Source organism: Micromys minutus, assembly GCF_963924665.1.
Source record: "Micromys minutus genome assembly, chromosome: 3".
NCBI lineage: Eukaryota > Metazoa > Chordata > Mammalia > Rodentia > Muridae > Micromys > Micromys minutus.
In genome coordinates, this window is record NC_137972.1 from 20,586,795 (window position 1) to 20,608,274 (window position 21,480).

Sequence of the window (21,480 nt, forward strand, 5' to 3'; positions counted from 1 at the left end):
AGCAGCAGCAATACAGGTTTGGTGTTTGCTAATGGAATGGATTCCAAGGAAGAGTAGACTCTGAATGGTCTTTCTTTAGGTCTCTGCTCCATTTTCTGTCCCTGATTTTCCTATATTCCGGAACAATTCTTGGTTAATTTTTTTAGATGGGTGGACATGCCTATCTACTGAAGGTGGTCTCCTCAGATTCTATCTCCCCTGGTGGGTATTTTGGCTAATGTTATTCCCTTTGGGCCCTGGTAACCTCTTGTTTCTCTGTCATCTGGGACTTTCTAGTGGTCCCCACACTCACTCCATTCCCCATAACCCCACTGCTACATATTTCTATTCATTTCCCTGACCTTTTGGACTTCTCTCCTGTCTCTTCCAATATCTTATCTTGTGCCCCCACCTTTTCATACCCCTCTCTCCCTCTTAGGTTCCTCCCTCCCTATACATCCCATGATTATTTTTCACCCTCCTAAGTAGGATTGAAACATCCACACGTTGCCTTAATGTTAAGGTCTGTGAGCTGTGTCTTGGATATTCTTGGTTTTGTGCAAATATTTGCTTATCAGCAAGTACATAATATGTGTGTCTTTTTGGGTCTGGGTTACCTTACTCAGAATGATATTTTCTAGTTCCATCCATTTGCCTGCAAAATTTAAGAAAACATCATTTTTAATAGCTGGTAGTACTCCATTGTGTAAATGTACCACACTTTCTGTATCCATTGTTCTGTTGAGGGACATCTGGGTTGTTTTCCACCTTCTGGCTATTATAAATAAGGCTGCCATGAACATAGTGGAGCATATGTCTACGTTATATATATATATATATATATATATATATATATATATATATATATATATACATACATACATACATACATACACACACACACACACACACACACACACACACACACACACACACACACACACACATATATATATATATATATATATGTTTGAGCATCTTTTGGGTATATGCCCAGTAGTGATATAGCTGGGTCTTCAGATAGAACAGTTTCCAATTTTCTGAGGAACTACCAGATGGATTTCCAAAGTAGTTGTAACAGCTTACAAGCCCATCAGCAATGGAGGAGTGTTCCTTTTTCTCCACATCCTCACCAGCGTCTTCTGTCACCTGAGTTTTTGGTCTTAGCCATTCTGATTCATGTGAGGTAGAATCTCAGAGTCATTCTGATTGTGTTTCCCTAATGACTAGGGATAATTTCTTTAGGTTCTTCTTAGCCATTTGAAATTCCTTAGTTGAGAATTCTTTGTTTATCTTGGTACTCCATTTTAATAGGGCTTTTAGTTCTCTGGAACTAGAAAATATCATCCTGAGTGAGATAAACCAGACCCAAAAGGATACACATGGTACGTACTCACTGATAAGTAAATATTTGCACAAAATTCAGAATGTCCACAATACAACTCACAGACAATATCAAGCTTAACCAGATGAAAGGCTAAAGTGTGGGTGTTTCTTGAGTCCTTTGCATATTTTGGATATTAATCCTTCACTGGATATGGAGTTGGTAAAGATCTTTCCCCAAACTGTAGGTTGCTGTTTTGTCCTATTGAGAGTATCCTTTGATTTATTGAAGCATTTAAATTTTATGAGGTCCCATTTGTCAATAGTTGGTCTTAGGGTCTGAGCCATTGGTGTTCTGTTCAGGAAAAATTCCCCTGTGTCTTTGTGGTACAGGTTCTTTCTCACTTTTTCTTCTATTAGATCCAGTGCATATGGTTTTATGTAGAGGTCCTTGATCCCTTTGTACTATGCTGAAGAAATAAGAAGAGAGTAGACAAACTTGTCTTGTCCCCAGTTTTAATGGGATTGCTTCAAGTTTCTCTCCATTTAATTTGATTTTGGCTATTAGTTTGCTGTATATTGCTTTTATTATGTTTAGGCACGTGTCTTGAATTCCTGATCTTTGCAATACTTTTTAACATTAAAAGGTGTTGTATTTTGACAAAGGCCTTTTCAGCATCTAATGAGAAGGTCATGTGATTTTTTTTGAGTTTATTCATAGACTAGATTACATTGATGGATTTCTCTATATCAAATCATTTCTGCATCCCTAGGATGAAGCCTACTTGATCATGGTGAATAATCATTTAATGTTTTCTTGGATTTGATTTGCAAGAATAATTTTATTGAGTATTTTTATATCAATATTCATAAGAAATTATTCTGAAGTTCTCTTTCTTTGTTGGGTCTTTGTGTAGTTTAAGTATTAATGTATCTGTGGCTTCATATAATGAACCATGCAGTGTTTCTTCTGTTTCTATTTTATGGAATATTTTCAGAAGTATTGGTGTAACGTCTTCTTTATAGCTCTGATAGAATTCTGCTCTAAAATTACCTGGCCATGGGCTTTATTTGGGGGACTTTCAATGATGGCTTCTATTTATTTAGATGTTATGGGACTGTTTAGATGCTTTATCTGATTCTGATTCAACTTTGGTACCTGGTATCTGTCTAGAAAAAACATCAATTTCATCTAGATTTTTCCATTTTGTAGAATATAGGCTTTTGTAGTAGTATATAATGATATATTTTTTAATTTCCTCAGTTTCTGTTGTTATGTCTTCCTTTTCATTCCTGACTTTGTGGATTTGGATATCGTCTTTGTGCCCTCTAGTTAGTTTTGGCTAAGGGTTTGTCTATCTTGTTGATTTTCTCAAAGAACTAGCTCCTGGTTTTGTTGATTCCTTGTGTGGTTCTCTTTGTTTCTACTCGGTTGATTTCAACCCTGAGTTTGATTATTTTCTGCCATCTATTTCTCTTGGGTGTATTTGCTTCTTTTTGTTCTTTTTGTTCGAGAGCTTTCAGACAAGATGTTAAGCTGCCAGTGTAGGTCTCTCCAATTTCTTCATGAAGGTACTCAAAGCTATGAGTTTTCCTCTTAGCACTGCATTCATTGTGTCTTGTAAGTTTGAGTTTGCTGTGCCTTCATTTTCATTAAATTGTAGAAAGTACTTCTTTCTTTCTCTCCTGACCAAATTATCGTTGAGTAGAGAGATATTCAGCTTTCATGTGTGTGTGAGCTTGCTGTTGCTTTTGTTGTTATTGACAACCAACCTTAGTCTGTGGTGATCTGACAGAACTCATGGGATTAATTCAATCTTCTTGTATCTTCTGAGGTTTGTTTTGTGATCAATTACATGGTCAGTTTTGGAGAAGATGTTATGAGGTACTGAGAATAAGGTGTACTCTTTTGTTTAGGGTAAAATGTTCTGAAGTTATCTGTTAAGTTCATTTAACTCACAGCTTCTCTTAATTTCACTGTATCTCTTTTTGATTTCTGTCTCCATGATCTGACAATTAGTGAGAGTAAGGTGTTGAGGTCTCCCACTATTATTGTCTGAGTTTCGGTGTATGACATGAACGTTAGTAACATTTATTTTACAAATGCAGTTGCCCTTGTATTTGGGGAATAGATGTTCACAATTGAGAGTTCATTTCGGTAGGATTTTTTTCTTTGATGAGTATGAAGTGTTCTTTTCTTTCTTTCTTTTTTTTTTTCTTGATAACTTTTGGCTGAAAGTCTATTTTATTGGATATTAGAATGGCTATTCCAGCTTGTTTCTTGGGACCATTTTCTTGGACTTTCTTTCAAGCCCTTTATTCTTGAGTTAGTTTCTGTCTTTGTAACTGAATTGCATTTCCTGTAATCCGCAAATTCCTGGGTCCTATTTTTGTATCCAAATAGCCTATGTCTATTTATTGAGAGAATTGAGTCTTTTGACATTGGGAGATATTAAAGATCAATGATTGTTGCTTCCTGTTACTTTTGATGTTAGAGGTAAAATTATGCCTGTTGTGCTTCTCTTCTTTTGGGTTTGTTGTGAATTGATTAATTTACTGGATTTTCTTGGGTGTAGTTTTCATTCCTCCTTGTGTTGGAATTTTCCTTTATTTTTATTATCCTCTGTAGGGCTGATTTAGTAGAAAGATATTGTTAAAATTTCCTTTGTCATGGAATATCTTGGCTTCTCCACCTATGGTATATGAGTGCTTTGCTGGCTATTGTAGCCTGGGTCTTTATTTGTGTTCTCTTAGGGTCTATATGACATCTGCCCAAGATCTTCTGGCTTTTAGAGTCTCTGTTGAGAAGTCTGGTGTGATTCTGATAAGTCTGCTTTTATATGTTACTTAAAATTTTTCTTTTTACCACTCTTAATATTCTTTCTCTGTTCTGTGTATTTTGTGTTTTATTATGTGATGAATGGAATTTTTTCTGGCCCAATCTATTTGGTGTTCTGTGGGCTCCTTGTAAATTTATGGGCATCTCTTTCTTTAGGTTAGGAAAGTGTTCTTCTATGATTTTTTAAAAGTGTTACTGGCCATTAGAATTTGGAATCTTTACTCTTATATACCTATTCTTAGATTCACAATTTTTATTGTGCCCTGAATTTCCTGAATGTTTTGGGTTTGGAGTTTTTTGCATTTTGCTTTTTCTATGTTTTCTATGGTATCATCTATGTCTCTCTTCCATCTCTTGTATTCTGTTGGTGATATATGCATTTGTGTCTGATCTCTTTCTGAGACTTTCCATCTCCAGAGTTGTCTCTCTTTGTGGTTTATTATTGTCTATATTTCCATTTTTATATTCTAGGTGTTTTGGTTAAATTTCTTAAACTGTTTGGTTGTCTTTTCCTGTATTTCTTAAAGGGATTTATGTGTTTCCTCTTTAAAGGCTTCTACCTGTTTACCTGTGTTCTCCTGTATTTGTTTAAGGGAGCTATTTATATCTTCCTTCAGTTCCTCTCTCTTCTTCATGAGATGAGTGTTTTAGAACAGAATCTTGCTTTTAGGTATCTTAGGGTATCCAAGCCTTTCTGTGGTGAGAGAACTTGTTTCTGATGTTGCCAAGTATCATTAGTTTTTTTGCTTATGCTCTTGCACTTGCCTCTTGACATCTGGCTATATCTGGTGTTAACTGACCTTTTTGTCTCTGACTGGTTATGACAACCTCCTGTGAGCCTGGTTATGTTGGGTCTTCTTGGTTCAGTCTGTCTCTGAGTGTGGAAGGTGGTCTGGAGCACCTGATCTGTAACACTGGCTGTGGCAGACCTTCTGGGAGTCAAATCGACCCTGGGTATGGGCTGGGCAGTTGGTGCTGGAACACATGATCTACTCCCAGGCACTGTTACAGACCAGAATGAAGAAGGAGTATCTGGCAGGACAAGGGGTCCTGTGTCCTCTGGGCCTCTGGGGAGGGATCGAGTTAGGCCAGGTATTGGAATCGAGGGAGATTCATCTGTGAAGGTGGTAATGTCAGACCTTTTAGGGGTCAAGCTGTTTCTAGGTGGTAGGATGGCCAGTTTTGATTTAAAAGTTGGTTCCTTTTTATAGAATAAAACTGTTTTTTAAATTAAAAATTCTCAAATTAATATATTAGCAACCAATTCAGAGAATTCAATGTAAAATTCAGAGACTTTTCTATGCAGGTCAAACAATGCAGGTCAGTGACTAGAGACAGGATGTGAGCATTTAATCTGTAACTCTTTCATTGTTCTTATTCAAACAAGGTGTAGACATTTTCACAGGAATATTCTCTTGTTAGCCACTGCATATTCTTCTGAGAATAGATTTTGCCTGCACTTTTCAGCATTTTCTGTGTTTATAATTATTGACACATTTTCTAGCCTTTGCTATTATGTGCAAAGCTTGGCCAAGTCTTTCTATATGTGTGTATATTTCTCTCATGGTAGATACTGACTGGACAGACAGTAAGATAATTTAAGTCTTCACCCTGCATTAGTTATCTTCCTCAGTTCCAGCTCCGACTAAGGGTATACATGGGCTGGTCATAGAATTTTGAGGCTTAGTGTCATTTTCAGAATTTTTAACAGAGACTAAAATTGCAATAATATTTGTGTATACATACATCGGTTTTCATTGTTAAAAATTCTGTTGTCACTGTTGATAAACATGTCTATTCTCAGGAAAGAAAGGTGGGAAGAAACGGATGTAAATCAGTGGTTCTCAACGTGTGGGTTGTGACCCCTTTTGAGGTAAAAGGCTTCCTTCACAAGAGTCATATATCAGACATCTTACATCTTAAATATTTACATTATGATTTATAACAGTAGCAGAATTACATGTATACAATATCAATGAAATACTTTTGTTGTTGGGAGTTACCACAACATGAGCTATATTAAAGAACTCAGCATTTGGAAGGTTAAGTACCATTGATCTAAGTAGACCTTGGGATTCCTGATCTTCAGGCTGAGGTTTCAAATAATGTACTTCCATCCAATACTGCTGCTTAGGTTATTTTTATAATTTTACACATAACCCACAAGGCATTCCTCCTAGGAGTGAAGTTATATACCAGGAAACTGCTTCTTCTTACTTTCCAGATGGAAGAAAAAAACAAAAGAAATTTGACTACACAACTGAGATTCAGTGAACCCCAGATTGCCTGTTTAGGTCTTACCAATGTGTCTCTGAAAACTAGGTCTGTAGGCTTATATTTTTCAAAACCTACTTTATTTAGGGTTCTTAAACCCTTCAACCTTTCTTCTAGTCCTCCAACCAGAGGTAGGAAAGAAAGAAGTTTAATAGAAAAGGGAGGTTGTAGACCTATTGAAAAGTTGTTTCTTGAGGTGATTCTACTCTTCATTGCCAGGATACCAGCATCCCAATTTAATAGGAAGCATCAAATACAAACCAGTAGTGGTGGCTTGATCCAACAGAAACTACAAGACTCTGCCAAATTGACATGAGTTTCAGCAGAAGTGGCCAGAATCATTAGGAATACCAAAAGAAGTTCTTTAGCATGTTTCTCTGTATGAAGTGAAGATTAGAGAAGACCAGCAAAACCCAGCAAAGAGCAGTGAAGAAGTGAAGTGCTTCAAGGTGTAGCAATGCAAGAGCATCTTCTCACTGTTTATAGGGTTCCATGTATATTCTTTCTAAACATCAAGTGCCTTCTCAAGTGTCTGTTTTCAGCAAACATTCACATGCCCTTTCACAAGACAGCTTCTAGTAAAACATCATATGACATTACTGAGTTGTTTATAAAAAAAGCCAGAACTTTCCACTTTATAGGTCCTTTGTTATCTAGGTACCTGGCCTGGGGAAACCAGCTTAGACACAGATCTGGAAGCCATAGTGGAAAGAAACCAAAAACCATACTAATCATTGTCTGTAGTCACTCCCTTCTCAGGATACCTGATGTCACTTACAGTTTGACTTTTTAGTAAATCTTGCCATTTTGAAATGAAACTTGCTTTCCTGAAACTTTTGAGGGCTTGAACTTTCCTGTTGTTTGAGGCTTAGAAGAATCAGATCTCAAACTGCTCCCATCATTGTTTCTACTGGTGACACAATCTGTCAATCTTCCTAGCAGAATTTGGCCTCCAGGGCAAGGACAACACCACAGTCCAGCTGTGGTCTGACCAGTGTGGTGTGCAACTGGGTCATATATCCTTTGATCTGTGCTTTATGCTACTATTAATAGAGCCCCAACCTGCTTGGTTTTCTTGGCAGCTGCATTCCTGAGCTGGTGTCCCATGAGAGAGGCAGTCTTTTTTTTTTTTTTTTTTAATTGGCAATTATTAAACCAGGTCTTCTGCTACTGTTCATGCAACTGGTTGCAGAGATGTGTATGCTGAAAGCCATCTTTTAAGCTTGACTGGACATCCTTGTCTTTGCTGAGCATCAGAAGCCTTTGCTGTCTTTATACCTAGTGTACAATACATAAGTTTGATGAGCAAGCTTCTCTGGTTTTACAGAAATTACTGAAGAATCTTTAGGACACAGTAGTAAATGGGATGGGGAAACAAATGATTTTGTTCAAAATTTGGTCTCAACAATGAATCTGCACATAGTATCTAAATACAACCTTCATTTCTCTGGATACTTACTGTTTAAATCTTTCTGTTGGGCAACAAATGCCCTTCTGAAATGAGGGTGCTCTACAGTTTGGCATCCTTCCAATTTACTGCCTGGTTACCATTTTGAGAAGGGGAAATAGGGTTAGTTCCACGTGGCTGATTCTCAGTGAACCCATGCTGACTTGTAGTGATTCTCTCTATAAATATTAACTTACAGATCTGCTGAGGGAAAATAGCTAAGGCACCCAAAGCCAAAAAAATAATGCCAAAGGCAGAAAAAAATATTATTTTGGAAGCAGAAAAACCAGTGTCTTCCAGAAACTTGCTGTTCAAATCTCTGTTGATAGAGGTTGATGCCCAGAGCTGTGTTTAGGGATGGGATATGCAGATTGTGAAAGTCAAAGGCTTCAGAAGGTCTTAGGGGGAGATTGATGGAGCCTTTGTAAATGATACCAACAAAGTCCAGGAGAGGCTTAGAGGAGACAAGGAGTGCAAGAGACTTTTGCCAACTCTGTCCTTCCCAAATCACCAAGTTCTCCCTCCCTCTCGCTGTCACCATTCTGCCTGCAGGCTGTGGAGGCAACTCTAGCCTTTTTAATAAGACAGTTTGGATGAGAGACAAGCCTTTTTGGTCTGAAAAATAAAAATAAAAATGTCACTGATCAGAACTTCCACATATGGTCTCAAAGGCTAGATGAATCTAAAGCTGGCAACTGTCCTGTGTTGGAAGGACATGGGCAAAGAAGTCTGGACGGCACTTTAAAGTTTTGATATTTTCACCTCCTAAGTGATAATGAACTGTCCCCAAACACATCAAGTTCTTTCCTTTTTAAGGGCAGTGAAGGTTGCCAAGCCCTGCTCATTTGCAGCCAAACTGTTCAGAGATATTCTCCATCCCCTCCCCCACTGCTGTGAATAGGTTTTCCCAGAATTCCAATGAGGAGTCCTCTACAGACTGTCCATCTGTTGCTAGGTATGTGGGGAATCTGGATAACAGTTACACTTGGGAATCACCTGTCAGTACTCCGGAAGAGAGATCATGCAGACCATGGCTTCTGAACCAAGTCCTTGAAGATTGCTTTTTTTCTTTCTTCTTCAAGACATTTCTGCTCTGGTGTGTGGTTAGAGATGAGGAAAAAGCTCAGAAAGAGAAGAAAGAATTTGCATCTCATCTGAGAAGTCCAAACCCAAAGAAATGTTATTTTCTCTGACCCAAGTAGGTGAGCCTATTTTTCAAGGCCAGAGCTCATGAGAACTTTCTAGAACAATTTGGCCTACAGCTCTAAATTGTGGAGCAATAAGTCTTAGGTGAGGATAAGGATATACACATTGGCATATTCCATAATCAGTGTTCTCGTCTGAAATAAGAGAAGGGACATACCATCCTTAAAACGACTTTCTACCCAAACATGGCAGCTCATAACTATAACCCCAGAACTTAGAGAGCTGAAACAAGTACTAGCATGCTCAAGGTCAACCTGGGTTTCATAAGTTCACAGACATATTGGGTTATAAAGCTATATAGGGAGATTTTGCCTCAAAAAGAAAAAAAAGGAAAAAATTAAATATACTTAAAAAGAAAAGCAGACTTCTTTTTAATTGCATTGCAATCTGTTATTTAAATAAAAATGAGTCTAAAACATCACCTTATTCAGTATTTCTCAAGTTTAAACATAGATCAAGGACATCTGGAGATTTTGTTGAAACCAGACTCTGGAGCTCACTTCCAGAGTGATCCACTGGTGTGTGGTGAGGCTTAGAAATTTGGGGTGATGTTGTCTTGCTGGTTCAAGCACCTCACTTCAAAGATCCTTGGCCTAGACCACAGAAAAACACACTGGAGTTAACACGCACATATCAGCTAAGTGGTCATTGTAAGGGAGCGTCTTTCCACAGGCAGAACTTCAGGCTCTTTAGCAAATAAGACGACAGCTACAGCAGGACTTAGACCTAGACTTGACTGTGGTTAAGGACATCAAAGATGCAGGGCTAGAAAGGGGACACTCAGAGGTCAGCATCTGTACCTGGAAGTACAACATTGGAATTTTTAAAAATTTCACAGGCACCAAGAGTAGGTAACAATGTCTCTAACCCTGGACTGGCTATACACATCTACCATGTAAGGAAGGCCTATGAATGAGGCAGAGACTAAAAGCTGACAGCAGCCCAGACCATGGTTAGTTGAGAGCAAGGAGATGTCATCTTCTCTCTCCAGAGAGGACAGCCCATCACTTACCACTAGGAAGTCTCAAGCCCTCATTTCATCTTTAAAAAGGCCTTCAACATGGTATCATTTGTCTTGGCAGTTGATGGTAGATGGTTTTGCCTTTATAGACTTAGAAAGACACAGTGTAGACAGGTGTAGAGAGCCACAGTTGCTGCATTTTCATGGCTCTTATAAATGCATGCATTTGCTTTTTAATTTTGGATGTGGAACTCAGGGGTTTTCACATTGTGGACAAGTACCATGTCACTGATTTACATACTCAGCCCTGATTTGTAAGAGTTAATATACAGCCTATCCAAATTTCTTAGTTCCTCTCTTAGGACCTTAACATTGTGATCTACATTGCCAAGCTAAGTTAATTTTTTTAAGTGTTACTAAGTTGGAAAACGTGCTATACATCTTATGTTTTTGATCAGAGATTACCAACTGAATCCTCTAGTGGTATTACAATACTAAATCCAGATGTGTAAACCTGAGAAGCACCTTTACATCTAGCACACTCTGCTTCCTGGCTTCAATAGTATTATAAATCCAAACTACTGTGGTTCGGGAGAAATAAGAAGTTCAAACTCAAAATAGGAGCAAAGCAGTAAAATCTAGTTTGTTGAGAAAGATCTTAGGGTCATTTAACAAGCAACTATTTGACAGTCATTATTTGGCCGGCACTGGGAGCACACTGGTACATAACATAGGCAGGGCATCGCCTGGTGGGGTGCAGAGTTCAGGGCTGGACACATAGCAGTCCATAAATCACTAATTTTAACTGGTGCTGAGTGATGTGCTTGAGAACAAGGGATCAGCAGCCAAGGACTCCACACTTCAGTTTTCCGAGCTCAGCAGCTACTGGAATGTAGAAACAGAAATCAAGGCTTCAATTGTTCCATTCCACATCCATCAAATGAAGCCTTGCCCCAGTGGAGATTTCTGTGTGGAGACAGGAGGGACATCATCCCCTGTGGAGGGGGAGTTCTCATGTACCTTTAGCAATGTGCAGGAACTTAGTGGTTGTCCTCTCCTCCCCCTCTAGTCTAGATAGATCTTGTTGGGTCTGGGCTTCCTGATCATTCAATGAGAACTTAATGTAGGGTGAGGAAGGGCCTTGGAGAAGTGGTGGGAAAATGAATAAGAAAATTTAACTGGTTCAAGAATTTGAGCAAAGTGACTGGTTCTTTCTAAGGATGAATCTCTTCTTAGTGGATAGTGACATCTCTAGCTAGACACAAAAATGACTGAAGTGACTGGTCTGGGATGCTGGGTGACTCCACACCTAAGACAATGATTCAGATCCATCTCTTCTAAAGCACGTGTTTGTTTCTTGGGGACTGTGGTGGTTAGTGTTCATTGTCAATTTGATGGAATTTAGAATCACCTAGGAGATGGGCCTCTAGGCATATCTGTGGAGAATTATCTTGATTGCTTTAATCAATGTGGGAAGACCCTCTCACTGCGCATTATCTCATGGGCTGAATGGAAAATTGAACACTAACATTCATTATTTCTGCATCTTGACTATGAATGAAATGTAACCAGTTGCCCCTGCCTGGCTGTAATTTCCCTACAGCAATGGACTATAATGAGGACTTGAGAGCTAAAATAAACCCTTTCTTTCCCCAGTTGCTATTGTTGGAGTATTTTCGTCATAACAAATAGAAAAGAAACTAAGGCAAGGGTCTTAATTTACTAGAATGAAGCACAGAATCCTCAAGGAATGAACTAGAATTTTACAATACTTTTGAGTATGGAGGGATCCACACATACTGAAAGATGTAACAAAAGAGCAAATCAGGTTAGAAGGGTATGAACTTGCTAACAGGCTACATATATATTATCAAGAAAGGTAACATTACTCTGCTTCCCAATAACATACCAGGGGGATGTCCAAGAGACTAGTAGTTTCACAAGAATATCCACTCCAAATTAGGGATTCAGAATGCCACTAAGAGGAACACAGGCTAGTGTCAGTGCTTTTTCATCTGAGGGTTTTGCCTCAGATGAAAGATGCTATTTCACCAGGGTATCAGTTATTTATCTATAAATATGATAGCAGGGAATGTGTGTTAATATTTCCTTCAGTCAGAGTGAGTTAGAAACATCAGAGAAAAGCCCCTGAACCTGGAAAGATGTAGCATGAAAGAGTAAGGAAAAGGAAGATTCTGTTGTCTTCAGGATCTCTGCATGAAAGGGCAAGATGTACTATGTCCCAGTGCCTGCTGCTTCCCACGGTATTAACACAATTCCTGGAGGTTAACAGTTGGCTCATGTTTGCTACTGGGTGAATTCTGTCCCTAGAACAGTAGTAGCCAGGTCACAACAAGCAGACAAGGCATACTGACCAAAGTGTGCAAATGCAGACCCCCTCCAATACTGGTGTTCAGTAGCTCTTGTACCCTGTTGAGGCTCTCAGGGGTAGAGAGCAGGAGGTGAGTGGAGGAGGTGAGTAGGGCTCAAGTAACCCATGTAAACCTGGGTGGGGCTGAAATTACATCAAGTGAAGAGTTCAGCGGGCCCCTTAATTAGGCTGAATCTCCCATATGCCTTTTGTAACCATCATTCAGAGAGACAATTCCAGCAACAATAGCATAAAAGAAATTCTAAAATGAACACTGTTCATATCCCCAAAGCAAGCTTCTTCCTATGGGGCCACCCACTTGAAGACAATGCCCTCGTACCACACAGGAGAGAAAGTGACAATGAGAAGCAGGGAGGGTGAGGCCAGCTGTTCCCCTGAGTGGGGGAGGCAGGGACAGGCAGGGTTATTAAAAGCTCCATGACATACTTTGGCTTTGGTGGTGAGGTTATGTCTCAACCCATGGGATCACTCCCTCCAGGGCAGATTGGGAAGACAATAGTGGCAGCCTGGCCGAGTTATTCATGTCCATGGGGCCTAATCCCGCTACATGTGTTGTCCCTTTGATAAGACCCTGCCTTGTGTCTCCAAGCTTGACTTTTTAGTTTTAGACATGGTGGAAAAAAAATGAATCTCAGCTCTGGGCAGAATTGAGGATAGCATGACTATGGTGTGCAGTCACCATGACCCACAGGAAAAGCTTACTGTAGTGACACTGGTAATGTCAATGCTGGAAAGGAAGAAATAGGCAAACTCCTAGGGCTTGCTGGACAGCTGCCCAACCAAATTGATCAATAAGGAATCCTGCCTCAAAAGTCATGGTGAAAGGCACATGAAGAACAGGAACCAAACTTGACCTCTGGCCTTTACATCCATACACATGCACAAATCAACATGCATCCAAAAACAAGGGTGCATACACACACAGAGGCACAGACACATAGACACAATGACATGTAAACACACAGACACACAAAAACACAAACATACACACACACACATCGAGACACAATGAACATACATATACACAGACACAAAGTTAAAGAATGATCCTGACTTAAGCAGCCAGTCCTGCCTTACAGTTTTACAGGGTTATGGCACGAAGAAAGACTAGGATGACAGAACTTCTGCTCCCCTGCTTGATAAATGACAAGGTAGCCTGGACAATAGGTTTGGATGCCCTTAAATCATGCCCTGTGAGTGAAACTTGATTTTCCATATCATTCCAGCCTTGAAGTGACTGAATGTCTTCTAATGTGACAAGAGACTATGTAATAAAATGAGATGCCATGGAACAATGTACTAGCCAGTCCAAGTAGGTCAAAAGCATAGACAATGACTGGTTCCTTTTATAGGGATAAAGTCAGGCTTTCCTTAATTCTAAAGACCAAGGAGAGTGATGGGGAGACAGGCCCAGGAAGGGAAGAAAGAGAGGGTTGAAGAAGTGTGTGACTGTTGAATCTCTTTCTGTTGAGGTAACATTTTGGCCACAATGGGATCTGGGCTTGCCCAGAAGGAGCATCACATACCACTGAAATCTGTGATTCACCTTTGTCAGCAGTTAGACCTGACTCGGAGAGGAGACACACCTGTGATACTGCAGTTTTCTCAGGATGTGCCACACATTTAGACTCATGTCCTTCCCTGTGCTCTACCCAAACCCTATTCAAGGGAGAGCCACTTGGGCAGGGCTGAGCAGGGAATGATGCTGAGGGTAATTATCTGATGGCTGCTATTTATCAAGTGATGACTCTTCCCCAGTGCTATGCACGGAGCTTCACACACATATGCCACCTCATTTAATCCCTGAACCACCCATTCCGTTCTGTGTTGTTATCATTTCCATTTTCTAGAAGAGGAGACTCAGACTCAAGCAAAAGAACTTTCGCAAGATCTCCTAACTTGGAAGTGGCATTGTTGGGTGGGGATCTAGTTGAAGGGGATCCAGCAGGTCTCACACGGGGAAGCAAACCATACATCCAAAGATACAAACTTGGTACAAATTGACTTTGTCAACCTAGATCAGACCCTGGGGAGTCTTGTAACAGGTGGCTTATTCCCAATGTATTTAAGCCCAGTATTATTTAAGTTTCCTGGTGTGATATAGTTCCAGGTTTACAAACAAGCATAACTACATTGAAACTCAACTCTGAGTAGTGTGATCTCTTGCAATAAGTTGGATGGGTTCTGGAGATTCAATATCTGTGCCAGCTTAAGGGCCAGTAGATTTGGTTTTGTCTAGGTCACACAGATATAGAGGTCATTTGAACTATTAGCCACCTCTGGTCCAGGTTATGGGAGCTTAGGGCAACCTCTGGATACAGAGGTCATCTAGATACCTAGCCACCTTGGGTCCTGGTTGTAGAAGCTTGATCTTGCCTAGACCAACAGATCACACATGTCACCAGGCTGTTGACCACTTTGAATTTTCAGCTTTCTTGTTGAAAAAAAAAACAGGTTTTTCAACTCTTCCACTGGAAAGACAACCTTGTGTGACTAATATCTCTAGAGTTCCTGGAAATCTGTATGCACAAGATCCTATACTTCTTCCTATACTCTCAATAACTATGAACCTAAAAACCATCTGATTTTCTTTCTGTATTTCTCGTTGGAACTAGTTCTACCTGTTTGTCTCAGGTAGAGTGGGCTACCATCATGGCTTCCAAGGCATTGGGTCTAACTGCTTATAGTGTTATGAAAACAGGTATCACAATGGAACCAGCTTAGCCCCCAATTTAAGAAATAAAGAGCAGGCATCAGGTAGTTTCTTCTAGACTTGTCTAGAACATCCAGAATTTTTATATCTAGAGGCATATGTAGCTAAAGCTCCTTCCCTACCAAAAAAAAATTGGTTATTTACAAAGGATGTAAAAGAACCATGAACCTAAATGTAATAGAGATGACTATGCCCTACTCAAGGGACTACAAAAGGCTCTAAAATGCTGTGATAAGTTTCTATGTTATCGTTTTTTGTTGCTATGATGAAAATAGCTCAGAGAAAAAGCTAAAAAATAAAGGACTTATTTTGGCTCATGGACTCAGAGAAATCTGTCCAGGGTTGTTTGGATTAGGGAGTTTGGACATGGTGGTATACTTGTATGGTAGTGGGGCTTTCACTGGAGTAGAGGCAGGTGAGAATAGGAAAGAAAGATAGATTGCAGAAGAGGCGAAAACAGGAAATTCCCCCAAGGACATATCTCAGTGACTTACTTTCTCCAGTTAGTCTCTAACCCCTGCTTTTTCCCATCTCCAGAAATTGCTGTTATGATATAAATCTATCAAGAAATCAATATATTAATTAGGCCAGAGCACTGAGTACGTATTCACTTCCTGAAAGTCTTTCACTTAGGTATATTAGATACTTTTCTACTGCTCTGATAAAACACCATAAGCAATGTAACTTCCAGAAGGGTTTATTTGACTTATGGTTTCAGAGGGATAAGAGTCTGTCATGCCAGAGAAGCATGGCAGCAAGCAGCAGGCACAGTGGCTGATGCAGAAGCCAAAAGCTCACATCTTGAACTACAAACATAAAGAAGAGCTAACTACCTAAAAATGAAGCAAGTCTTTAAACTCTTCAGTCCACCCACAATGACTTACACCCTCCATCAAAGTCACACCTCCAAAACCCAAACCTACACACACTTCATCACAAACTGCATCCAAATGTCTAAGACTGTGGATAACATTCTCATTCAAATAACTGTACTTAGCAACCAAAAACCAAACTCACAATACATGAGACTATGCAAGGCATTTCATATTCAAACTATGATAGACAACAAGTTCTGTGGATGCCAGATACCATGTTAACACACACTGGGCATTGCCATGAAGATGTCTCACAAAGTGACAGGGAAATAGGTTCCTGTCCTCATACCTTCACAGGAATCATTACTTATATCCTGATTTCTTTGCATCCTCATCTAACTCCCATCTGAGACTTGAGATTTGGGTGCTATGTAGCAGAGTAACTGAGATTATTGTCCCCAAAACAAGAGATGGGGCTTTCTCTGTGCCCTCTTTCCTACATCTATCACTGGCTTCAATACTCAGAATACTTTGGAATGAAGAACCGAAAATGATAGAGTCAGCAGTATCCAGAAGGCTAGAGTCACAAACAGCAATACTCAGAGTCCCACTGGTCCTTCAAGAACACTTTTAAGGAGCTTGAAACACAGTTTGCACTACGAATGCATGGTAGAATGGGTTAGACATAGGCTGGATCTTGAAGGGGCTGACTGATATATTGTAAAAGATGAATCTTTTAAATAATATTGACCTTGATAATAGCAAACAACAGCAACCGAAAGGATATAGGACACATACAAGGGAAACATAAATACAATAGAATTTCAGCATTCCTCTCTTAAAAGGCATTCCATGGATGAGCAGGAGGTGGGGGTTAGAGCAAAAGGATAAGGTCCAAGAGAATAAAGGTAAATGCCACTTTCAGCATGTTTTATTTCTTCACACCAACCATGTTAAACCTACTACTATAGACCTTACACTGCGGCTCCTGCCAAAATACCACCTCCCTCTCCCACACTTTCATCTCTTATCTTCCTATCCCTTGAGATTATGAAAATTTTTGCCATACTTTCATGCTTCAAACTTGTTCTTAAAGCCTGTCCCAACAATACCAGATTGGGTTGAATTTTTCACTCACTGCCTTCCTACAATAGGTAGAGTCACACCACACCTTGGGAAAATTAATTACATAGTGCCTTATATTATTTACTAACGATTTTGTTCTGTGCCTCTAATGATGCTTTAAGCTTCTTAAGGGCAGGGTTGTATAGGTGGCACGTCTTGTGTATACAGCACATTGCTCATGCATAACAGCTGTTCAGAGCATGCTAGTTGGATGTGTGATCCTTGGTCATCCTCTGTCATTTAAATTTCTACTGTGACAGCAGCTAACTGACAGTTTCCGAATATTCATGTATTTAATGATCAGAGTCATTGTGTTTGTCTAGGAGCCACTTTGTTTTTATTAAAATAACTGCCTATGTTACAAAATCATTTTATCATATGTATTTATTTTAAGTATGAGCGGTCTGCCTGTACTTGTAGATATGTGTACACAGCACATGTATGTCTGCTGCCCTCACAGGTTAGAAGGAAGAATCAAATCCCCTAATACTAGAGTTATGGATGGTTGTGAGCTACAATGTGAATGCTGAGAACCAAGCCTGGGTCCTCTACAAGAGGATAAGAGAACTGAACTTTTCAAAGCAAAATAAACATTTGACCATCAAAAAATATGAAAAACTGCAGTAGCCTAAAACTCAAGACAAAAGAGATAACCACAGTAAGGTGATATTTTGACAAGCTTTCCAGTGAAGTTCTCAATCTCTCCCCCATACTATCTTTATTTTTTATCTCTTTTTTTCTTTTACTCTTTCTCTTTCTATGCACCTCTCTGTCATAGAAATGAATACTGGCATGATTTCTAGTTCAATTTCTGAGGCTGACAAGACCAGAAAATAATTTCAGTAGAGTGGGCCAACCCTAGGATTAAGAAGTTGTGTCTTCCTGGGTACTCACATCTGGTGTTGCCCAGATGGAGAATTAGACCAGATGCTGCATTGCATATGTGCCTATCAGTGAAGTAGGACCAGTACTGTATCTCCTGTATGTTCATCACAGCAGTATTAGCCAGCCTTGCTAAACAAGCGTTGGTCTACAGTACAGATATGGCTGATCCTGGGAGTCTCAAGAAGAAAAAAACTGGGATGCACATGGGAAGGGGCTGGAGAAAAGTGCCTTACAAATGAATAATGTAATGTGAGTCCTCTGTGGATAGAGTGGCCAAGAAAATGGAGACAATTATGCTACTTAAACCTACACTGTTCTTATTGAGAAAGGTATAGTCCCTCTCTGATCTGTTAACTTTTCAGCGCTGTGTTTTGCACATAAGACATGGGAGTGCAGAACAGATTCGATGTCTCCATCCTCGTGGAGAACTTGCCATCACACTGTATAAGAAGTTGCTGTGAGGACAGCCTGGAGATAGAAGCTGTCAATGGAACTGATCTTGGTCTTTGGGGTCCTGTTGTGTGAAAAGTACAGCCAGAGTATCTGAGGGCTGTAAAAACTTGCAAGCAGATGAATATATGCTTAACATGTTGTAGACCTTCAGATCTGACCAACTTAAGAGAGATAAAGGGCAGTTGATCCATTTGTCAAAACTATTGGAGATGGGTGAGGTGAAGAATAGGAGCTAAGAGAAAGCAAGATTTGAAACAGATGGTGACAAACTCCTATCAACATATGTGATTATGAAGTTCAAGCAGGGAGGGACTCCTCCCTTTTTTCAGGGAAGGAGACCCAGGACCTCGGACATGCTAGGTAAGCACTCTGCCACCGACCCACACCCAAGCCCAGGAATCCCTATTTTACAGATGAGGAAACAAAGGCCCAGATGCCTAAGTATCCTACAGAGAATGTGTACACCATATACCCTAACCACTGCTGCCTTCCTGCAACATTACTGCCTCATGAATTCCAGAATGGTCTCTTAACACTCCAAAGCATGCAAAGGACATCACTGTTTTGACTTGTACCAGGAGGTCTGATTCATACCACCTGGCACCCCAAAGGATCTTCCACTCTACTCCATGGAGGAGACAAAGAGAGGGGAAAGGGGGAGTATGGAGGGTGGGGTAACCTGCAAGTGAGAAAACAAGGGACCCAAACACCTATGACTAGCTTACCACATGCAGAAAATCATGGGGATATAGCATACATAATTTTTTGGCATGGTTTGCAGTTGAGGGGAGAAAAACCGACCCAAAGTCTCAATAGGCTGACAGGATGGCCAGTGCCACACTTTCCCAAACTCTGTAGAAACTCATGGTAGCAATGGTTCTGGAGGTGACCTCCTAATCCCCCTAATCTCAGAGACCTGCCACACAATGCCTCCCACATGCAGCATGAAGGAGCACAGAAATTTGGCCAGACAATATATTCATTCAGATTTTCTGTTTCAAAAAAAAATCCGGTTTTTAAAAAAATTACATTGGTTCCTTTAAACCATCTACTTTTTACGTGTATGTGTGTATGTGTGTGTGCATACTCATGTGTGTGTCCTTATGCCTGTGGACAGACTTTATTTTTCACCCACTGAAATATAGTCCTTATCCCTAGAATTCACCTTCAAGTGAATACTTGTGAATACGGTGCTGTGGGTTTGGCTGTATTCATAAATTTGAAGCCACCACTAAGTCCAGAATATTTTAATTCTTTCACATAGAATTCATACCTCTACTAGCAGTCACCTCTCTCCCCCCAACACATTTCCCAGCCCATCTGTTTACTCTGGATTTGCCCACTCTAGACATTTCATATAAATAGAATCCTACAAAGCCTGGCCTTTGTGGAAGGCTTCTTTAAGACTTAGCCATGTTACCCTGTGTCATTCCTCTCTATGGACATATACTAGCCCATTCTTTGATAGTTTTTTTATTGTTATTATTGCTCCAGTCTTAAGTTGGTGGGCATTTGAATCTTTTATTTTTTACTTTTTAAATAATATTCCTGTAGATATTTGTATACATACTTTGGGTATGTCTTTTAATATACTCAAGGGTAGGTTATCAGTTTACATGGTGCCTTTGTGCTTGAACTTTTGAGGACATGCCAAACTGGTTTCCTAGCCACTTATAACAGTTCTAGCAATGCTCAGGGAATCCCAGTTCCTTTAGATCCTCACCAACATTAGGAAGGCCAAGAACATGACCATAAAGCTTAATACCTCACCTCTGATGAGGTCTCAGCATTCAAAATTAGTACTTCATATTCCAGTTCTTTTCCCTGTAGCCACCACCAGTGGGTATGAAATGGATTTGGGGGGGGGGCTTTGGAATGACAGTCTCTAAAAGTTAATGGTGTTAAAAGTTGTTCAGTGGGCTGCTTACACATATATCTTCCTTGAAGGAATGACAAGTCAAACTATGGGGCAATATTTCGATTTGGTTACTTTTTATTCACACCATGCCTTTGAAGTCAAAATTAAGAGAAGACATTTTTCAGGAATGGGCTCCTTGCAAAGATACAGTCACATCTCCAAGCCTGTGGGTCATGAACAGGATGGTCCTAGAGCACACTGTGGCCTTACGATGAGATGCAGACAGCAGAGGACACGAGATAAAGATTAATTTCCTTAAGGTATCAAGGATGTACCTCTGGAGAGACAGTACTGGAAGAAGAGGAAAGGGGGTGTGACAAGAGGTGTCAACCCTTGAACAACTGAGTCCAGCACAACCACTGGGGCCTCTTCCATGAACTCAGTGTTGTAGATCATATTGCAAGTCCAGGCCTGAGAACCGGCCTTGAAAAGGAGGCATTCTCCATTCTAGATCCACTGCTCCAAAACTTTGCTGAGGAACCCCATAACTTTTACCTCATAGTCTTGAGTGTCTTGATCAATGAGATCTTTTCTACAACGTTCCTTCACTAAAGAGAAACAAGAACATTTTGTTCCTTCAAACCCCTAACACAGAAGAACAGAGAGGCCTGGGGACACCTTCTTTAGATGCCATGAGAAAGTTTCTGAGCTCTGCCTTCAGCTAACCTAGAGGACAATCTCCACAGGTCAAGTTCTAGGTTAAGGCCCTGGCAAATGTGCTTTGCTATGAAAGGTCACAGGAAAGCTTGGTCTATGCCCTCAGGCAAGTTTCCACATTAAATGGCTTACATAGTTCAAAGTTTCCAATGTGCAAGCACATTCTGCTTCTTATTAAGTACTGACCAGCATGAAGCCATGGCTGCCAGAAAGGAGAGCAGGGGAAAGTCGGGTGAGTTAAAAATAGTAATTATTATAATGAGTAGTGACTTGTCATTAGAGAATCTGTCTTGAGATGAAAGAGGAGTCTCCACAACCCGTGTCTTGAGTGCAAGAGGAGAGGGATTTATAGTATGTGTATAAGTTCTCATTGATCTGCAGATTTCTCCCAACTCTATGCCCTGTTGAGCATTAGTTCTGTACGCATGTCTGAAGTAGGCTTGCTATGGGATATCTTTCCTTGTGGTTTCCCTCTACAATCACAGTATTAGAA